Source organism: Rhea americana, unplaced genomic scaffold (assembly GCF_003343005.1).
Source record: "Rhea americana isolate MKP2758 unplaced genomic scaffold, rheAme1 scaffold_14, whole genome shotgun sequence".
NCBI classification, from domain to species: Eukaryota; Metazoa; Chordata; class Aves; order Rheiformes; family Rheidae; genus Rhea; species Rhea americana.
The window spans coordinates 1,784,613-1,805,172 of NW_028185483.1; the positions used below are offsets into that span (position 1 = coordinate 1,784,613).

The following is a 20,560-nucleotide window of genomic DNA, read 5'->3' on the forward strand; positions in this document are numbered from 1 at the left end:
GTGCCGTCGCTCCGCGCCCTCATGAATATGCAGCGACGAGGCGCGTAAGCGGCGCGCGCCATTGGCCAGCGGGGGCGGGGCGGTGCCTCGTGCTCCGCCTCACGGGGCCCGCGCGCCGCGGCCGTTAGCGGCGGCGGCCGCGAAATGGCGGCGCCTTTATTCCCTCCTTCCCCCCCGCGCCCCGCCGCTGTTACGTCGCCTCGCTGCCCCGGCCGGGGAAGGGGAACGGGGTCCCGTGTGGAAAGAGAGGGGGAAAGGCGCGGGGAAACACGGAGCCGGCGTCCGCGGCGCCTGCGGGCGGCGGCGTCACGGGACACGCGTGGGCGGTCTGCTGCCCGCCCCGGCGCAACGCCCGTCGCGGCTGACTTCGTTTCTTTATTTTGCCAGCTGTAAATCCTCAGCTGCGGAATGAAAGCAGGCGTTTTTAAAGACGGACTTCTTGGAAGGCTTTCCCAAGGGAGCGCTGGGAGTCACTGGATGGCTTTTGTCCTCATTTTCCTCAAAAATCCGTGTTTTCTGTCGCAAGGGAAAGTAAATAATGCCCCACGGGGAAATTTGCAACATCGCATGTGAAACTCTAGTGCTGTTCAGCGTTTTGTAAGATCAGGTATTTGAAAGCAAGTGAACAACTTGCTAAAATACTTGTGAGTGTTAGGTTTGTAACTGCCCGCATAATGAATGCAGAGTGCTGCCTCAGTGTGAGGAGTTGCTTATTTCCATAACAGCACGGCAGTTTTTAAGCTATATATTAGTAAATAAACAGCATCCTTCTGAAGCAGCCATTTCTAAGGACACAAAACCTCCTGCGAAGCATGGTGGGCTGATAGGGAAGACGAAAATAAGCTAGAAAAGATGTGAAATTTTGCAGTGGGAGTTGGAGAAGCCTTGCTGGAGATGCGGAGGTGCTAGGGGGGCAAAAAGGAGTTTCAGGGAAATGAAAGACAGCTGAAAGTAGGGCAGTGATTTTGCAGGTGGTGGTTTGCATTGCTACTCCACAGGGCATGTAGTTGAAACAAATGAAGGAGATTGAAATATCTCTTTAAAAATTAATTGTTCCTAGATAACAAGACAGGCATGACTTTCAGAAACCTGTAGTTAAATACTCACTGAGGCAGTGTTCTTCCAGACATGTTAAACTTCAGTAAATAAGAGGGGATCATGTGCTGCTTCCCTCAAGGTGTCACACAAGAAAGAGTAATTTAAGTATATTTGGGCAACTTTGTGAAATGAAATTGAGATTGTTTGAAAATAGTACCAGCAATATTATTAAACTTTGCATGAAAGAAGAGTCCTATGCCAAATACGTACTTTGAGGTCATCAGTCCATTTTTTTTTCTATTTCCATCAGTGGCTTAAGAGGGAAGAGAAGATGGGTTTTCAGCCGGCCATGTGATACCATCCAGTGAGCACATATTCCGGTAAACTCAAAAGAAGATTAAGTACGAGAGGACAAAGACTGCGCTTTGTTGTCCCTCTGTGTAGGTGAACTCCTAATCTGGAAGCATTTAACTTACCTGGTACTCTTGACTTACGCTGTGGCAAACGAAAAACAGTAATCTGATGATTTTTCTGAATCCTTATTGAATAGGATCCCATATAGAGCAACTGAAACATTTTTTGGTGTGGAAAAATAGACCCTTTGTGATTTAAACAAATTGTTTTTATAGAAACTTTTGATATTCTATTGAAATATGTAAAAAGACCCAAACTAAAATACTTTCAGTTTTTATTGAGTCTGAAACACTCTGATTCAAAATAATGTTGCAGCACTTATTGGGAGCTGCTTTTAATATGACTTTCATTCTCCTTTTTAGGCTGGATTTTCTGGCTAAACTGTTTCTACAGTCATGCTCGATGGATATGGATTCTTAGAGTGCGTTCTTCCCTTCTGCCAGCTGAGAGAGGTAAGTGTGGAAAGAAAATACTGAGACAATTGAGAACCCAGTACACAAATAAAAGCGTTCAAACAATTTTCAACAGACCTCGTTGATCTGAGCCTTTTCAGGTTTCATTTTTTTCATACTTCTATAGCAAAACACAAGTAACTCAATGAATCTTCTGTTCTTCTTGCCTGTTGATTCTAAGAGGTGTAGTTAGATTCAACAGAGTTTCAGCAAGGAGAAAAGATGTATGAGAAAACATTAAGCCCTTGTTTCTGTGCTCTCCAATTCTGAATTCTTAGAATCCTACCTGCATGTAATATGCTACACTTTTCCTCTTGGAGTCTTATAGCAGAAAAGACTTATTTCTTAAATCTCACTGGTAGCTTTTTGTCTAAAAAAGAGCAGCAGAAAAATTTCTACCATCCAAGATGGAGCTAATTTTTTGCTGTTTTTTTATGGCAGTTCAAGGTAGGTAATAACATATTTTTCCACAGAGCAGAATTTGTATTGCTACCTTTCAGTTAGGTTTCTAAGAATTACATATGCCTTTCTATTCTGAATTACGCTATTGAGCGCCTGCTCTTATTACAGTTATAGTGACTCCTTATCCTCTAATTTTATAATATTTACATCCGCATGTTACACATTTAAAATATACAGGAAATGAAGAACAAAATTCCACATGTGAAATACAGATTTGATGTAGCCATGGCTTTGTTTACTCTGAAGTATTCTTTAAACAAGCATTTGCTATCTTCTGCCAGTGCCAAGGTTAACTCTCACAATAGAAAACAGTTCCTCTTTGAAATAATATTTATACTAAATAGCCTATTTAAAAATATTTAGCATTCTTAGACGTTCCGCATATCTAAGCGATACATTATTTCCTTTCCTGACCAAGCAGACAAAAATACAATATTTTCTCCCTTCAAGAAATATGAGAAAGAAGTATGTTCAGTTGGACTTTTGCTTTAAGTTCCACTTAAACTGAATAGTAGTCAACTGTGAGCTGAAGAGTTCTGAAACTCTGAGTAGGTGAATTATAAGAAGAAGGTGAAAGACCTAACAATTGGATTCAGCTATTTTCTTAGTGAAATCCTTTCAGTAAGTAGTAGGCCTGGTTTCATCAGCTTCTACAAAGGTTTCATGAGTTTTGTGTCAGAACTTAGAAATTAAGCAGCTTCTTTGTGGAGGAAGGGTTCACTTTAAGTTAAGTGAAATCTAGGAGTCTTGGAGTGCAAAAGTCCTGGATACCTAGAAGGTGGGAGAAGAAGAGGGAGATGCAGGAGACAGTTTAACAAGATTGTGTAGGGTAGCAGAGTATGGTGCTGTGTAGCATAATGCTAAACAGCAGGAATTACTTAAAAGCCAAATGAGGAACAAAAGCAGGGATGGCTAACGGGTAGCTGGCACTGCCAGGTCGGCTGCAACTTGGATGAGGCTTTGTTACAAGTGCAGTAAGTGAGATAAAACCCTGGGACTTGGCAGCGACCAAGTATGTGTGGGGCATTGCTGCGAGGGTGAAGGCAGCCAGGTCCCTGGCAGTTTTTTCCCCTGGAAGTCAGAGAGGAAGACTTTAATTTATGATTTTTGTGCCTTGGCGAGGGAGTAATGGCTAAGAGGCAGTAATCTGAAAATGAGGGATAGGAAAGTGATATACATAAGACTGAGAAAGAAGAGAAGGCAGGATGATTGGCAGACAGAAGGCAAAGACAGGATTGGTCACAGCATTACTAGGGGGTGTTTGTTAGGGGGACTCTAAGCCATTCATGTGCTGAAAATTGAGAGATCTTCAGATACTTGCAAAAGAGACATAGTAGTAGTTTATTCTATTGTATTTGGCCCTTGTGAGAGCTGTAGGAAACATGGTGCATGACATAGGCTGTCAGATTGCAGGAAAGGTGTATTCAGACTGAAACAGGTGTACAGAAGAACCACAGAATTTATCTGGAGAATGGATAGCTTATCATACCAGAGTACACTTGAAAGGTTTGGTTTGTTTAGCCTGGGTAAATAAAGGCTAAGACAAGATATGATCTGCCTACAAATACATAAAGAGAATAAACTACAGGAATCAGAAAAGTAAAATAGTACTTAAGCTAAAGGTCAATGTTAGCGGGGTGACCAGAGGTCATGAGTAAATTCACGTTGAGGATAAGAAGTGAGACTTAGGAACAGGCCTTGCACTAGCATTAAAGAGAATCTTAATAAATGTAACAGAATCTGTCATGTGATTTTCTGAAGTGTTTGGGGCCTAGAATGGAAGATGAAAGAACCATGTGCACCCCATTCTCGGATGGGTTTCTCAAAGTATGAACAGATGGGTAGGTCACCTTGTTAAGATGTCCATTGTAAAAGGTGTGTACTCCATCATGAATTCCAGTTTAGCCCATTTCAAAAGCACAGACTTCTGACCTTAGCTCGCTTTGAGAGAGGTAGGTAAACAAAATGTCCCATGGAAAAAATTGATTTCCTGATACGAAAATCTGTAAGGATTTCAGAATTTTTTTTCACTCCTTAGTAGCTTGAAACAGAACCCCTTTACAATTTTTCATCTGAAGGCAGAAGAAGGAATAGCTCATTTAAAAAAAGTGAATGTGTGATTAGGGCGGTTCTGAACAGTTGGAGTGAGCAAAACCAGCGAACTTTAAACTGCTGTAATCCCTCCTGTAGTTAGTAACTGCACTTCACTGCTGTGAGGTGCAGCCTGATTTAGACAACTGGTCAAATCCAGCCATCTTACTGAGTGTGAAGAATATAGAAGAGCTTTCAGGCCACTAGCAGTTGCCTAGGAAGCCAGCCACCTTGCTGCTCTTGCATGATAAATGTGGCATAATAATTAATTTCCATCTGAAGGAGATGTTACTTCTCTAATTTGTCTAAGCCTGGACAAGGATTTTGCAGACTCAGGTGTACATTAGGAAGATAAGCTTCATTACTCCTAATGAACCAATTAAGGCAGTACAGAATGGATGCCTGGCTTATTTCAAGAGATAATGCACTTGAAGATGTATTGTGTGAGTTTTTGGTGCCTAGCTGTAAGGTAGTTTTTGTCTCCTGGATTGTCCCCTCGACATTATGCGTATGACTGAAAGCTCACTTAGAGCCCCCATTCTGAGAAGTAACCACTGTAACTAAAATGGAAATTGTTGATGACAGCATGTTAGATTAGCGGCTGTATGAGCAGAGGATGTTGAGCATTGTTAATAGGTTACTTATCCTAATGAGTCAAATTGTTTGAGATTTTATTTTAAATGTATGAAGTTTTCCACTATCTTCTGTAGGCTACAAAAATGACTTGTCACGTTCCAGATTCTTGTGGCAGTCTCTTCGTTTCAGAAATGGAAGACAAAAAAATCAAATTCTGTATTTTTTTGAAAGGATGACTAGTTATCAGATTGTAGTTGATTTCTTCCCCCACCCTGAAAACATGTGAGAGTTACTCCTTTGCCTAGAAAAGGCACTTCTAAAAAATAGAGAGAAATGCAAGTTTAGAAGATGGGTAATAGTGCAAAAAAGGAAACTTGCAAGTTAATCTGTTTTATTCAAGGCCTTATGGAGTACTTATTTACTCGATCTTTGGAGACAGCTTAACAAGATTATGATGAGCAATTAATGGTAGCCGTGGAACAGGGCACCAGATCAAACAGATGAAATCCCTACCTGTTCTGGAGTTTGTATGGCATACGCAAGCTTATCATAAAATCAGTAAGGTTGGAAGGGACCTCTGGAGATCATTTAGTCCAACCTCCCTGCGCAGCAGGGACGCCTGGAGCACGGTAGACAGGGTTACATCCAGGCGGGCCTTGGATATCTCCAGAGAAGGAGGCTCCATAACCTCTCTGGGCAACCTGTGCCAGGGCTCCGTCACTCTCACAGGGAAGAAATTCCCCCTCACATTCAGGCAGAACTTCCTGTGCTTCAATTTCTGCCCATTGCTTCTTGTCCTGTCACATGGGACAACTGAAAAGAGTTTGTCCCCGTTCCCTTGACACCCTCCCTTCAGATACTTTGTATGTGTGCTGGGAATATGTCAAAGCCCCAGTTAAAAATTACCAATCTGTCTTCCTTTCCTGGAGCTCTTAACTCCTCTCCTGTGCAGCACAAACTTCTTTAATCTGTTCTGTAATCAAACGTAATTCATATGAATTGCTTATCTTCCCCTGCTTCTTTCAATATACTCTGGAAAACCTTTTTCACTTTTTTTTTTTTGTAGATTCAGACACAGGGAAGCACAAGTATGTGGATTCATATCTAGCTGTAACTTGCTTAGCCTTGGTGGAATTACAGCTTGGATGAGCTTGGCCTTGTCAGCCCTGCCGAAACAGCGGTGGTTTTCATGATGTGATAAGGATGAGATATGGTAGAGATGGTTTTGACAAATCATCTTTAAACTCTGATTGGCTGTTGGAGTTAGGTTGTTAATAACTGTGGTGGGAAGAACTGTATTTAGATTTTAATCTCTGCCTTAAAAAAAAAATGAGAGGATTTCATTGTTTCTTGATTTCATGATAAAACACCTATAACAACCTATATTTCCCGCCTATAAATATATAGAAATTCTGTGTGACCCAGCATAATTGGTGACCTACATTTGAAGAACCCTATTTTTAATCATGCTATGATTTTTTCCATCTCTCTTTTTAAAAAATCTTTTGAACTTCTGTGTTTTAGACAACATTCTTAGAATTTATGACTACTAATGCACTCTTTATTCTTTCCCACAATGTTCTTCCAGTTATATTTCAATCTTATCTTAATTTTATTCTGCCATGTGAGCAAAGCAGCAATGTATTATGTGTTCACAAAGCCAAGTCTACGTATGATTACGTAGTATGGATACGCTTCAGGTTATCTCCATGTGGAAGTCAAATATTCTGAAATCAAAATATGTAGTACAGTACTGATTTTGTTTACTGTTGTCCTTCCTCTCAAGTTCTGACTGTCAATCAGTAAAAGTTTAATTTGTTGTCTGTTACTGTGCCTTATCTACAGTAGAGTACAAGGTTGAAGTTTTGAGATATTTGGTCATGTTTTTACATGTGGTGGAGCATGATGGAAAGTTTGCTGTGCGACTTGTAGCTTATCTCCTACTTTTGTTAGGAGTAGGTGTTTTGAATTATCTTTTATAAGGAACAGTTAGTATAAATCAAGCTTTAATTACTAATCAGTAATTTCACTGCAAAGGAAGGAAGGGACAGCTCATTGTAATAACATTAGAAGCTTAATTGAGAGAGTGGATGAAAGGAGCCTCCCTATTGCAACTTTATTTTCTTTAGAGGTGGGAAAGAATATCAGAGGGAAAAGGCTAAAGGCCTGGAGAACCTGGTATGAGTTTGTTGGAGTTTCCAGCATAAGGTCCTGGAAGAGTGCCTTGGATCCTGTTACAGGGCACACCTGAGTCGAGTGGCCCCTAGAATGAGGCAGTGTTTGGGAATACTACAATACTCATGATACCAGAATTTTAAAAACAGATATTGCTGCTGTGTTACAGTGATATTACCAGTCTTGTTCTCCCTGTGGCTCAGCTGGACTGAGATATGCTTCTGTTTCTGGCATAGTGCTGGCTGCACCTCCAGGAAGAGGAGATGACATCCTTCCTCCTCAAATCACAGACCCAGTCAGTGGTGGAGAACAGTGAGGCACCACGCAGATGCATGTCATGTAACTGTCTGTCAGAGCCCTGCCTGCGCCAAGAGGCCTTAATGGCCCTGACCAGCCTCACCTTGGACCTCCACCAACCCCCCCCACCTCCCCCTCCCTTGCTCATGGGTCCATAAGCCTCATTTAAGCTCAGACCTGGCCATTCATCTCTGGCCTGAGCTACATCGTAGGTGTGCGATTTTTTTTTATTTTTATTTTTTGTATTTCCTGGTTTGACTTTTGACTGGACTTGCTTTTGCCTGATAATCACTGGATCATTGACAGGACCTGCTGCTGTCACCACCATCCTCTGCTCAGCTGCTTCCAGGGCTGTGGGACTGCGCCCAGTGGGTGAGTTCACTGCTGGCCAGCGTTGTGGCCAGCCTCGGTTCCTTGCTCACCATAACTTAGCAGGGAGCCCTGCTCTTGCTGCTCCCTGGCCCTGTCTTTCACAGTAAGGTAGCGCTGTCAGTCTTTTTTTTTTTTTTTTTTTTTTTTTTTATGGTGTCTGTAATGAGGTACTCAAATAGTGAAAGTTGTTATCCTGGATGTTAGGATTGTTCTCAGAAATGGATGTAGTCCATTCTGATACAGAAAGGCAGATGGAGAAGGGAAGTATACAGCTTTATTAAAGTAACTCTCAAATTTATATGTAAATCTTGCAAATTACTGCTTAAGCAGTGTGTTACTCACGTATGTTTAAATAATATTGGTCTATGTCTCAAAGGAACACATACCAGGGTGTCAACAATATGCTATTAGGCATCAGTCAGTGTTTAAAAAAAAAAGTGACCAAAAGACAGATTTATATTTCACAAGATCAGATAAGCACATCCCCTATTCTGACTGTAGTTTCTAAGAACTTTAGCAATTTGGATTTCAGCTGCAATCCAGCAGGGGCATGATTTAATTGACTTTAATGATCTTGGGCCCTCGGAGGTTTAGACTATACCAAGTGGTTTCTCAAATTCACACTGAATTTAATCAGTTAGAGTTCAGTGTTGGCTAATCTTCAACTAAAATCAATAAATCAACCTGGACAGGGAGAGATTAGGAAAGTCAGAAACATATACTGTGATGTTTGCTTTTTTAGTCTTTCTGAGAGGTCAGATAATGGAGACATCAATTAAAAGCAGAGTAAACATCAGGGTTCTTTCAGTGCTATAGCCTTTTCCTTTCTTAAATGGGAGTATGAATTTGGCTTTAGAGCAAGCAGTCAAACTGTTGATTATGTTTATATTCAACGTATCACAGACATGGGCAGTGAAAACTTCAGCATTTAAACCTGTTAAATAGAAAGCAGAGTGAGTATTTTGTTTTTCAAACTCACTTTCCAGTGTTTTTACCATTTGTTAGCAGGACTTGAACCTTCAGAATTAATGTTGGTTGTGATGTGTGTGTTTATGAAGGAAACACTTCAGTTCCTTTTGAACAGAATTGAGCAATCCTCAAAGAGCATGACACTTCCAGTTCCTTGGACTCTAAATGGAATTGAAAGGTGTTATCTCCTAAATGTCTTTCTCAGCAGTGATAATTTCTGCTGTGGGGCAAAACTCCAGTATTTAACCATTGACCTTTTTTTAGTAGGGCTGTTTCCTGTGAAGATCCTTTTTATTCCAGTTCCCTGTATTCCAGCAGACTTGGTAAATACCATGGTTTCAACTTCCTCATACGTAGTTTTGCTGTCTGTTTAGTTTTTGGGGACAGAGAGGGTGATTTGTTTTGCCTACCCTTGTTTTATAGACCTCAATGATGCCTCCAGTAGTCTGAAGTGCTGTCATTTAACAAGTAAAGTGTGTGCTGAATCAGAACATCTGGTGAGAAGAGAAGTGGTTTGGCAGTGTGTTTGTCCACTAAACTAGAAAGTGTGGTTGACTGTTCCAGTTGCAAAGGCCTGTGGTGTTGGGCTTGTGGTGGGGAGAGGAATACGTGAGGGGCTTTATGGAGTCGTGCTCTGTTCCACAACAGATGCAGTCATTTGGCTGTGGCTCAGAAAATTTACAGGCATTTGATCAGAAAAGTAAGCCAAAATACAATGCTCTCTGGCAGTTGATGGTGATGCCTTATATTGTTGTTGATACGGTGCAGTTAGCATCCGAGAAGGCTTAGCCAGCTGTGAGACAGATGGAGCCACATACGTTTCCACACCCAAGAGGGAGGTTTGCATACAGAGTTACAGTCAGAAATAAGTCTGAATGGTACCAAAGGCTATTCTCACATAGATGTCTGATTAATTTGCTTCAGCTGTATGGGTGATTGGTCGTTTTTGTGTCACCTTTCTGATTATAGTAAATGAGTTTTCTTTACAGTGAAGTCTGTACAGTAGTAAATGCTAAAGAAATACTGGTGATGATCCCAGTCAGCAGTCTGAATTCAAGGATATTGTATGCCTTGTGTATGTAGTCTCTGTTTGCCAAACTAGGGAGGCTGTACCACCGTCCTTCTCCTTCTCAAAAACCAATGGCATCTTGCCACCAACTTCTAGAAAAGTGTGTGAAAAGAGCGTCCATTTTTTTCCTTTGATTTGTTGTGGTACTGAAAAGCTCTGCAGAATGAGATCAGAGCTGCTGCTGTGCTGAGCCTTCAGGATCGGCAGGATGTGAGGATGAATTCATTCTTGATATGTGGATCCTTCTCTTCCCTAGATCAATGAACCAGAGCACAGAAGAGTTGCAAAGGAAGGGATATAGAGAACAGTCACCAGCCAGGCTTCTGCCTGCTTGCTGTAGCCTCAGGTAGAGGGAAGCAAGCTTCCTCAACAACCTTTTGTTGCCAATAAACAATACCCTTGGATTAGAGCTATACACAAGCAAAACAGGAAATATTGCCAATATTGCTTCGGACAGCTTTAATATATGGCTTCTCATATGTAGCATTATATGTAAAAGGAGTACTGTCTTCACTGTGGGTCAAAAAAGTATATTTTTCTGAGTAGGTGCTAAGATTTTTCTGTTCTCCTGTAACAACTTCTTTTAGCCTGATTGTCTCCAAAAAGGCAAAAGAATAGAAAGATTTGTCCACGTTTCAGCCTTAGTAACAGCCTGTTATGCCAACATAAAATTAGAATAATGCTGTGGAGAACTGAGCTCCCAGAGCGCATACGGTTAGGAAGTGTCAAGTGAGTACCAGAGAGCACCAGAGGCAGCTTGTGGATAGGAGTCTGGATCCTCGTGACAACTCTCCTGTCCCCATTAAAACTAACAGACTAAGGTACCGACTGCCACTTCTTCCTTTTATTAGTAAGAAAATCACTTTTTGGATTAAAGTAAGCATAAAGAACTTCAGACAAGGGAGAAGACAGCGAAGTTTATGAAGCCAAATGCTGTCAGTAATCATAATTGTTAAGCTTCCATTCCTAGGCTGGTCAGTCATTTCCAAAGTGTTTTTTTTTTTTTTTTTTTTTTTAAATAACACTTGAGGACAGATGTTTCATATCTTTTCTAATTTGTCCTAGAACAAAACACAGCATATGAGCTTTATTTTTTTCATCTATTATGTATCACACTTACTTGCTTAGAAATAGTAAATACATCTTGAAGAGCTGCAAATAACTAGCACTGCTAAAAGCAGACCATATTATCTTGGCTAAAATGAGTCCGTACAGGATAGATGTTAATGCTCTCCCAAGAAGAGTAGTTCTTGGAAGTGGAGAGCCTATCGACTGAAGGATTCTGTTTATATTGAAAGATGTCTTTAGAAAAACTTACTTCCCATAGAAGAGATTGAAAATGATGAAGTGGGAAATAAAGATCAGAATACCAATGCTATTAATGAGCTACTCTTAAGAAGTGAGGGGGGGGACATAGGTATTCTGATCTTTATTTCCCACCTTCAGAAAGATGAATTTTAGGTAATGTTCCAGTTTAGCTGTGCTCATTTAGAAACAGCAGACTGACAACAAATATGAGAATACAGTTCTATGAAGTGAGATGACACGGTATGCAACATGATTGAGGAGGTAGGAGACCTTCTTACTGCTGCTGTGTTCTACTTGGGAACCAACCAGCTAGATTATGGGAGATTTTCACTCTATTCTGTAGATACTCTGATTTGTAAACTACTTCTGAGGGCAAGAGACCAGATGTAGTGGTTCAGAGGATATGGCAGCTGCTGCTTTGCCCTGTGGCAGATTAGCTTGCTTGATTTCTGATCAAAATCCATTGATCAAGCACTATTTAAATCACCTAATATTAAATAGGTGCTTCACTTCTAAGTTCTCTAGATGCGTTAAGCTCTGCTGCTTCAGGAGGAGCTGGTAGAAGACTGCTTAGCCAAAAGACATGATTCTCTTCATTGCTGCAGTCTGTAAGAGAAAAGCAGTAGGGCACAGAACATCTGATATTTTGGCACCTCTCTCTGTTCTTGCTTTTTATGCTTTGGGCATCCTTTCTATCACTCCTCCCCTCCTGTTCGTGCTGTCCCTGTAGTCCTGCAGTGACCACAGGATGAGCTAGTTGAGCTGTTGTATTTGTTCCCACTGAGCCTTCCTGGTGTTTGAGCTGAGCAGCAAGTCAAAACATTCCTCCTCTTGGGAACCTGCTCAGAATGATGAGAAGGGGCACTAGATGCTGAGTAAGAAACATCTTCAAAATGCCCAGCAATATATTGCAATCTAAAAGTGTTGCAGTGGATTTGCTGCAATGTTGTGGGAGCTTTTAATTGTTCTTGAAGATGTTGTTGAATTCAAGCTGTACCTTGGAGGTTTGTAATGAGCAGTTATGTCACCTGCAGTATAAATGAATAAATATTCGTCAATTATACTGTTATAGCCAATTAAGTGATTCAGCTTTTTAGGGGCAGTGGGAGAAAAAAGTTCTTTGGAAATCTCTACTGAAAATGCTCTGTCTTTTTGTGAGTGTGTAGACACTGCTAACAGAGCATGCCAGTAACACCAGTGTAGTATGCTTCTGCATAACACCTCAGTAGACTGGCTGCTTAATTTCTTACCACCTACTGCTTCCAATATATTCACTATCACTCCTCAGAAATTGTGAGGCAGCTCTTCAGTCCTTAATCACAGATAACTATGGCAAGGCTCAGAACAGAAAAAGCTCTTGCAGTCATCATGCTAGAGAGGTTAGGAGGCATCCTGGATGAACACTAATAGGTGAGGGTACATTGGTGCCATTCTTGTTAGAGTTTCCTATGCCAAACAATGTGCCTGCATCTCAAATGAGCGGAACCCTAGCGACTTTGCTGCCTGTCCTGACCCCTGCAGGTCAGATGCTAAGCCATCTAGATTCCATTAGAAGGCCCAACATGAAACTGATACTAGCATTGCCACAGAAATGTCTTATTCAGCAGCATATTCCCAGGGTCTCTTAAAAACAGGAGTGTCACCAGTCAAATGTGATGACATTCATCTCAGTCAAGTCAGTAACTCCTTAGGGGTGAACTGTTGCAGTCTGATGAAAGACTTAAATATTATCACCAGAATGCCCAGCTGTTTTTTTTTTTTCTTTTTTTCCTGTTACTGGTGGCAGAAGAAGAGAGGGATTCAGTGAGTAGGGCCAAAACAGCTTGTCTGTAGTACCACAGTAGCAGTTCATTTTGGGCATCAGGGAATGCTTATAGAGGTAAAGCTTCCTGCAACTGCTCGCTAACAGGCTAGAATAATATTGCTTATACTATCAAATATTTGTTAAGAGTAACTCCATAAGGAAATGAACAGCAACCTTTGGAGTAATTAAATTATCAGCCAAACATTAATTTGGCATTTTTTTTCCTGCTTGATTTTACCATGTAAAAGGCATGAATCCAACTACAACCCCATCAGACAGATCCAGCCAATTTGGCTTATATTTTATCAATCTTATCCATATGAAGTGTAAATGTATGAAATATTTACCATCCCATAACACAGGTTAGCTGGACTGTCCACTACAAGACCAGTTCTGCTGAACAAGACTTTGTGTATGCTAGTCTGGTATTGCTGAAAGCTTCTTGCTCTGAAGGAACCACAATGCAGGAAATAACAAAGTTATAGCTGAGTCAAGATAGAGTGCAGTGGTTACCACAAGTATTTTTATAATTTAATCACAAGTCATAATACATTAAAAAAAAAAAAAACACCCTGAGAACATGACAGTGAAGACTTGACATTGTGCAAGGAATCTAAGCATTTGAAGTTCCATTTCTGCCATGTAGAAGAGCAGAAAAAGTTATCAAGTCTTATATGGGAGAAGAATGACAGCTTTTAAGAGGTTCTAAATTTAACAGAAAAAAAAAATCAATGAGAAGTGGGACAGCCAAGCTCAGATGTGCCAAAGCAGTGCCACGTGTCCTCCTTCCTCAACATTTGCTCTCAAATGAAACAGGCTGGCCTTGAAAAAGTGATTCAGTGCTGAGTGCTTCCATGACCTAACATGAAACTGAAGCAGTTAGATTTGACAGCAGCTCCCTTCCTCACATTTGGCTTGATAAGCAAAATCCTTTCCCCCTTCAAAGATGTTTTCGACTTAACTAGGTACGTTGCCCCAGCCAATATCATGACTAGCCCTTTGGACTCTGCACCCTGCCTGTTCACATGATGCTCTTGCATTCCTGCTCGTGGAGGCAGAAATGCAAGTTCCTGGTGCTAGAGAGTGGAAACTTACTGATTGTATAGAGGTTGGCAGCAACTTCCAACTGCAGCAGCTCTTTTTCCAGCTTGCTGGCAGAAGCAGAGAGACAAGCTGCATTTTTGTAAGTGGTAGGCCAGTAAAAACCTTTCTGTTGCCACAGTGATGTTTCTTATCTTGCTGTCTGTCTCTTCTTCCATGCTAAAGCCAAGTATGGAAAGCAAGAAGGCTCCTCTTTCCTGTGTATAGTCAGTGGCACTGAGGCAAAGTTTGGAGTGAATAGAGTCAAGTCCCATTATAATAACATTTTTGTTAGAGCCCTGCAAGTGGAGTTGTCTGCGACAAGTGTGCAGATTACATTTAATGTCTGCCACACAAACTTACATTGACGTATTACAGCAGAAGATGGAAGTGTTCCTGAGAAGTCCCCAAATACGGTCCTGAGTATTGCAGTACCTGAGTATTGCAAAAGCAGTATCAGGGTATGGCTGTTTCAGAAGGGAGTAACTCAATGCACAGGACACAGCACCCCCCCCCCTTTTTTTTTTTTAATTCCTACTAGCAAACATCAAGAAGGTGATTCAAACACACAACTAACCTAAAAGCCATAACTGTTACTATTCTATGCAGGTGCTTTTGGGAGGGCTTGGAGATTCAGAGCAAAGTCAGCCAATTTCCACCTTTTCCTTCTATTTCTTGGTGTCTTTTTTTTAATCAAGAGGAGCCCTTTAAGTAGTAACTGACTGACAGGATTTCTTAATAAAGTCCTATAAAACATACATTTTGTTTGAGATTAATTATAGGAAGAGATAAGCACAATGATCAGTCTTAAAGGTGCATCTCCAAATTTTCACCGGAATATCCAAGATCAGCTTTTCAACAGGATTGTTAAGCCTTTAGTTTTGCAGGAGTGTTTGTGTTTGGTATACCTACATTTGTGAGATGTGTGTGTATATATATACACACACACACAAACACACACACACACACACACCCCAAGCAGAACAAAGCCTTAGTGATCTGTAATTGTGCTATTGAAACTACTGATCAGATACTTAGAAATTTAAATTTAAAACTAGACATTCTTCTTACAATCATTCTTACAGAATAGTAAGAAATATTAAAGAATTAGGTCTTTTGAGTTTGGCTAAGTTGTAGTGCAGGGCTGAATATAAACATATGATCAGTAAATCTCTGATGGATACGAATGTCAGGGGAGAGGAGGGTTGGTGTTGTATTAGTAATTATGTTAAGATGTACTTTGATGAAGTAAGAATGTGAAAAACTATTTTTGTTATCGGCAAAATTCATAAAGTTGAGGTTCAGTTAAAAGATTCTGCTTTCTCAAGAAATATTTAAAAATTAGATTTGGAAAAAAGCTCTAATGAACATAAGGACCCAGCTTTCACCTCCGCAAGATGAGGCGGATGAGCTAAGGCTTTTTCCCTTCCTCTCCTTTTATGGCTTTATCTCCTCTACTTGGCTGCTGGCTACAGCCATGCTGCTACTCACCAGCCGCCCTCAACCATGAGCAGAGGAGCTCGCTGGTAGGCAGACACTGGCCCCCTGCTTGGCAGGAAAGAGTATGCAGCACCACAGGAATAGTCACTGCTGGGCAAGCAGTATAGTTACAGTTCTATGTATTAGTATTAATTCAGAGAAAGAAGGTACTGAACTTGCTAGGTTTTGTAGCAGGGCATAGATTAAAACAAATGATAAATTTGTTCTTTTTTCCCTACCCTTGCCACTGTCTCCCCTTCCTAGCCACCCATAGTCACTGCCACAATGTCACAGCAGATTTGTTATCTACCATCTGTGCTGCGTCACCTTCCTAAAAGGCAATTTTCCCCTGGAAGTACGACCTTGACTGAGAACCTTGAACCTCAGGTTCAACCTGAGGTACGAACCTACAGCTCGTAGTCATTTCTAAGTGGCAGAATAAGACGTGACAGCGAAGAGGATATCATGGCTAGACATCAGTAGCCTCTGGTTATAACATTTATAGCACAAACAGGGGGGAGAGAAAATGTCAAATAGTAGATGGACAGACAGACAGCTTGAAGTTCAAGATCTTGTATTGCTGTTTGGGATTTTGCTCATGAACAGTGGGTAGTTCCATCTCCTTTCAGCTGTTTGTTGTTTGTTGGCAAGTGACTCTTGCATTAGTTGCTTTTCTTGAAATACAAAATATTTTTTATGGAGAGCACTGAGAGAACTTAAAAAATTAAAAGCAAAATAATTTATTTTATGGAGCCAGGGCCACTGTGAGAGATTATACATGATGCAGTTAATTCATTTAAGAAAGTATTTGCTTTAGCTAAACATTTTGAGAGCACATAAAACTGAGAAAAATGGGCAGCCCCTCAATGCAGTGAGTGGTTAAAGGCCCTTTTCTGGACAACCAGACTGATTTTAAGAATGAGCAGGAATTTATCAAGAAATATAATGCTATAGAGACAATTGTTTCAGCTTTGGATTTGCTAATGTTAGTAGTCTGCTAATATCCTTGAGAGGAAAATCCTTGATAATAGGGCAAAACAAGCCCCAGTGCTTTGATCTGCATTGGCAAAAACTGTGCTGAAAACATCACTGCTGTGAATAGAAGAGGAGAGAGAAAGAGTTACTGTCTGATCTGCCTTGAAGAATACAGAGATAATGGAAGCAGTATCTGATATAGATGAAGTTAAGATTAAGCACTTGGATTTGGTTGTCCAGTAGTATGGTGAACAGTTCCCTTGAGAATTTGATTGCATCTTGGAGGAAGGCTGGCGTTTTATTCTGAATCGCCCATTTCTCAATAGGAGGTGCATCTTTAAGCTTCTCTAGGAAAAGCACATAGGGGCTTGACATCCTTGAGGCTGGTATAGAGAATAATTGGTTCTCCAAAAAAGTTACAAAATAGGAATACAGAAATTCTGATACAGGTTAGAAATAATATTGAAGCCATAACATAGCCTTTCCCTTCTTTTAATGTGTAACAGGATTTAGACCTGGCTTTTACATTTTGCCTCCTATCTCATGTGCTACAGCTCTGAGGGAAGTTGTGTCAAGAACTCATGATAAGGCCAAACAGAGCTTGTCCTGAAAATATTCTCTTCTTCACCCGGTTATCAAAGTCCTTGCAGCTCCACGTCAAAGCAAGGAAATCCATAACAACATGTACTGAATATGGTAGTTAATCCTGAATGCTTAAAAACAAACATGAGGCACCCACATAATCTCCTTGGCTGATGCCAACTGTTATTTAATCACTCTGTGCATTTGCCACCCATCACATGCTTCACTTCCTTGTCTTCCATCCTGCTTTGAAGTTAGTATCTGCCAAGCTTTGAACTGTGCTTAACAACTCTTTTAGAAGCCAGCTTCAACTGAAAGCAGGCCCAGCATGTGATAGGAAGGACCCAAAACTCTCTGATCAGTTGTAGTAGAGATATATTTGATATATAGAGAAGCAGACAAGGACATGCTTTATTATATGTTACACTTGAATTCTTCCTTCTAACCAATCAGAGCTGAAAATTGGAACCCTTTTAAAAGTGGTAATGCTATTATGTGTTTTATAAATCCCTTGAAAATCATTTACTGAAAAACAACCAGTTCTATTATAGCAGCGTTGTTGGGGAAGGCAGTGTGAAAGCATAAGCTGTCACATTTCAAGATTTGTCCATGCAGGGATAGATAACCAGAAACATCACCACTGAGACTGGTGTGTGTAAGGCACATACTGGACAGATACCCACAAAAGCATTATAACACTACCTTCTAGTTACTAAATGTGCATCAGCTAATTAAAACCTTTATTATTACTACTACTACTATTACTACTAAGCTGATTCTATCTTGAGGACGTAACAATGTAGCTTTTGGACAGCCACTGCTTGTTCCCACTCATGAGCATGTGGCTGGGCACAAACTATTTCACAGCATATTTTATGAAGACATAATGCATGTTATAATTTTGGAAAACAGCAGTTTCATGTATATTCCTTCTTTGCTCCAACAAAACTCCCTGTGAAAAGACTTGAAAACTATGTTTTCTAAAGTCCATTTGGAGCCCATGTAGTCGACAGAATTGTTTCTGCTGACTTCATGGGGCTCTGATCTAAGAATATATACGTAATGGGATTTGTGTATTTTATAAGAATTAGACACCAAAATAGCCGTACAAAGAATTTGAAGAAAAATACTCCCTCTGTTACAGTCTGCACTAACAGATTATTGTTTATGTATATATGGAAACAAGCAGGTTTTTTTAATAATCCCACAGTTCATCATTTCTAGTATTAGTAATGAATTATATAACTCCTGTGTGTGAGTCATAATAGAATCTGGATCAGAGATGTCATTTCCCAAATAAAGACTATACAGAAAACTTCAACTCATATGATTCTGCAGATTTTTTCCCTAAGAGCATGAACTATCAGAATAATCAAATGCCACATAGAGATTCAAACATCAAATAGATTTAATAGTGGCCAGGATGAGATGAAACTTACTTCTTAGCAAGAAAAGAAAAAGGGACAAATGAATGATATTCAGCTTCATGAATGCTTTTGTGAAGCCTGGGGCTGGTCGGTATTCCCTGAGTTGAAGGCATTTGCTTCACCTACTCTTGTCTCTTCAGTTCACTAAATCATCATGTTGTTTGGCTTGTCTTTGTCCCCGTGCAGCAGAGTCCGGACAACAGCAGCAGGATTCCTTCTAATAATGAGGTGTATTGGCGCAGGTGCCTGGAGTAGCTGTCTGTAAGACTGTCTGTCTTCCACAGTGCACACATCCAAGCAGCTGTAGTCATTCAAATTCTGTTTAATTAAACTTAAAATCTCAGTTTCTCAAATGCTTCTTAAATATTCAAAATGTAGATGGCAGCACAGGAAAAAAGGACAATATCAATTCAACTGACCAAGCTTATTTTAGTCACTAGGCAGGGAAAAAAACAGTTCATAAGCAATACCTCAGGCAAATACTGGTGCTATGCATGCGTGTATAAGGCTTCTTTTTTAAAGCTGCTATTAAGTATCTTGGTTCTTTTGCCTCTGCAAGTGAAAGGTTGTCTCATACATCCCCTCATTACCTGGGACAGCAGTTCATCAATAATGTTGGGTGTAACTTTAGTGGCTCTTCTGCTCCCTTCCTTTATCACTTCACCCCATTTGAAAAGCCTGTACGATAATGCTGCTGGCAGGAAGGGATTCAGGTTCCTCAGAGAAATAAGACAAATGAATAACCAGTCTGAGCGTGAATCAGAGCTGAGAGGGGCTGGGTTTTGTATTCAGATCTCAGTGCAATAGTGCTCGACTGGTCATGAAAGATTTCCCGTTAGCTGAAGTAATTATACACATAGATACATTTTTATATCTAGATCTTAAAGTGCTGTCAGGGTTATCCACATCAAATATAAAACATTTGCATGAGAGATGGAAGTTCATAATCTCTTACAAATCAGAATGATAATGGTCATGGAGAACAGAATTATTTCCAAAAGAATTTGGGATGCAGAAGATTCCCTGGTCTCTGGAAAGTGTGGGCCGAGCGAAAGTCACAAGGCAGCACTTGGGAGAATGCAGAGACGAATGATCTACTGTAGCTTTTTGCCCCATCTCAGGAGGTAGGGGCTGGACTGAAGCTTAGAAGGCTCCGTTACCAGAGGGGGGACTGCATATGCGGGGTTGGAGAAGGTGAAGTAGATAGAGAAATGTGTTGGCCCACACCCTGAGTTACTTCCAGGAGTAGTGTTGTGCTACTCCACATGATGCTGTACTAAAGCAGATCAGCTGTGCTCACAGTTAAGTGGACCGAAAATACTTCAGGGCAAATATGATTGGTAAGACTGGGTAGGCTCAACCTGTTTATTCATCCTGTCATAGAGAAGGAATTTCAGCTATATAAATGGAATTACTTTTAAACTGCTTACAAAAACTTAGCTCTCCTTTCTGCAAAACAGCATAGTCTGAAAGAAACATTTGAAAACATTCACAGAAATTACATTTACCAGCTTCTGACTCAAAACATGCCTCACAGCATGAAAGAGTCTTAAGATAATCTAGAAAACATAAAGCAAAAACTACATAAATGATTTGTTTGCTTTCACTCGGATTAACATCAGCATTTACAAGACAGATATAGCAAATGTTTAACTCGAGGCATATGAACTTAGGCAGACTCAACTGCTTATCAGAAACATTCCCTTGCCATTCAAACTGAGATTTGACTGACTTGCTCAGGTCTCACAGCAGGTAAATAGCAAGGCAAGAAAAAAGATCCATTTTGGTGGCTGAGAGATCAGTATTCTTAATGGTTGCATTATTTCCCTTCCACACTATGAGGGACAGGCAGAGAGGAAGAGGTAGGCAGTGTTGTTGATATAGGCAGCCAGTGAAAGCATCAGCAATGCATGTGGTGGCACTGATTACTGACCAAAAGGGGAAGGCACGGTGGCTCTCGAGGAGTTAACAAGGTAAGTGCCAGGCTTGG

The 20,560-nt window shown here is 40.5% G+C and overlaps 1 protein-coding gene across 3 annotated transcripts in view; it reads left to right on the plus strand.

Annotated features, from left to right (window-relative positions):
* The first annotated feature begins 199 nt into the window (after nucleotides 1-199).
* The window catches only part of PXYLP1 (2-phosphoxylose phosphatase 1), a 107,243-nt gene continuing 86,882 nt past the window's right edge, over nucleotides 200-20,560 (plus strand). For 2 of the 3 annotated variants that reach the window (XM_085298559.1, XM_085298560.1), the window contains exons 1-3: nucleotides 200-607; nucleotides 1,349-1,478; nucleotides 1,815-1,904. The gene's annotated coding sequence lies outside the window, so the exon portion shown is untranslated. The remainder of the gene's footprint in view (nucleotides 608-1,348; nucleotides 1,479-1,814; nucleotides 1,905-20,560) is intronic. The other variant, XM_085298561.1, reaches the window with a different exon arrangement.